The 1607-nt window shown below is 41.3% G+C and overlaps 1 protein-coding gene across 1 annotated transcript in view; it reads left to right on the top strand.

The window, feature by feature from the left end:
- Positions 1 to 1607, top strand: part of LOC102838733 (ubiquitin conjugation factor E4 B-like) — a 186984-nt gene that overhangs the window by 132824 nt on the left and 52553 nt on the right. The gene's annotated exons all lie outside the window — the stretch shown is intronic.

Genomic DNA, 1607 nt, shown 5'->3' with positions numbered 1-1607 from the left:
GTGTGTGTGTGTGTGTGTGTGAAGCTTCTGCTGAGAATCCACTGAAGAGCGTTTGGGCTTGCTCGAACCAGTAAAATTGTTTCTACCCATAAATCCAGCCAAGCACTTCCTTGACCTCATTAAAGCTAGACCTGATTTGCTTAGACAGCCTTTGGACTGGCAGCAGAGGCTAAAGCATAGTTTGTGATGTTGCTGCTGTGTGTTCACCCCTGAGAACCTAGTGAGAAAAATGACTTAGTTTTTTAGGTGACTTTGAGCAAGAAAAATAAGAGCACCTTTCTTGTAAGCTTCTGACTCATTCGCGTAGAATTTTGCTCTTAAATTGGAGTTTCCTCTGGACCCAATTGGTACTTATGGCCAGTACTATTTAAAAATAACTCCAGGCTATAAATAGAGGCTGCAGCAAGAGTGGGGTACACTTGATTAAATTTGTCAGTGTGCAGAAGAATCTATAAGAGAGTATTTATGTCCACATGTACCACAGCCTCCTTTAACCTGAGACCCGAAGAACTACATGGTGCCCAGTTCCCACTACTGACCATAATGACAAAGACCACAACAGACGGTCCCAGTTGGATAGCTAAGAAATGTAGAATAAAATCAAATTTTAAAAAGATCAGATTTGCTGGTCCAAAGTGACTGGAGGAACCCCCAAGACTTAACACCCTAAAACAATTTTCTAACTTAAAAACTGTAGACACTTCCAGAGGCCACCTTTCAGCCAATCGTTGTAGTTGTTAGTGCCATCAAGTCATTTCTGACTCATAGCGACCCTGTATAGGGTTTCTGAGGAGTGACTGGTGAGTGTGAACCATCAACCTTGCAGTTCAAACTGACCTTGAGGTCCAGTGCTTAGCTTACAGCGCCACACCAAGACTCCTTCAGCCAATTAATAGGCCCAAAAATTAAGTCGAATCTGACTCATAGCAATGCAATAAGGCAGAGTAGAACTGCCCTATAGGGTTTCCAAGGGTCTCTATTTGTGGAAGCAGCCTGCCTCTTCTTGCTCCTGAAGAGCAGTTGGTGGGTTTAAACCAACAACCAACAGTTAGCAGTCTAGCACTTTAAGCAGTACACCACCAGGGCTATCTAATTAATAAATAGATGAGCCTGCAAAATAAACAGTGAAACCTAGAAAAAATATGTGCTTCTTAGAACAATCAACTCTATGAGACCAAAAGGGCAACATTTGCCCCAAAGGAAAGATGAACCAAGGCAGGGAAGGGACAGGGAAAACAGATGACTGGAGACAGAACCGAGCACAGAAAAGAGGAGAGCGCTGATGCTGCAGAGATTACATCCAGGGTCACAGAACAGTTGTGTATGACTACTGATTGGAAAACTAATTTGCAGTGTAAACTTTCACCTAAAGCAAAACAAAATGCTGAAACAAAGAAAGTATATATATTCAAAGGGTTTCAAAAGTTAGTAGAAAAGTAGACTTTTTCCATAGGACCCCCAAGTATATAGTTGACCTTTGGACAACACAGGTTTGAATTGTCTGGTTCCACTTATACACACATTTTTTAATAAACACAGACAGCATGAATTTATGGCATCAATAAATACAGTACAGCAGCTTGAATATAGTTTTCTCTTCCTTATGA

Source organism: Chrysochloris asiatica, unplaced genomic scaffold, assembly GCF_000296735.1.
Source record: "Chrysochloris asiatica unplaced genomic scaffold, ChrAsi1.0 scaffold00090, whole genome shotgun sequence".
Classification (NCBI taxonomy): Eukaryota; Metazoa; Chordata; class Mammalia; order Afrosoricida; family Chrysochloridae; genus Chrysochloris; species Chrysochloris asiatica.
Note: the sequence above shows the minus strand (reverse complement) of the source record. Positions and strands in the feature narration are given on the sequence as shown.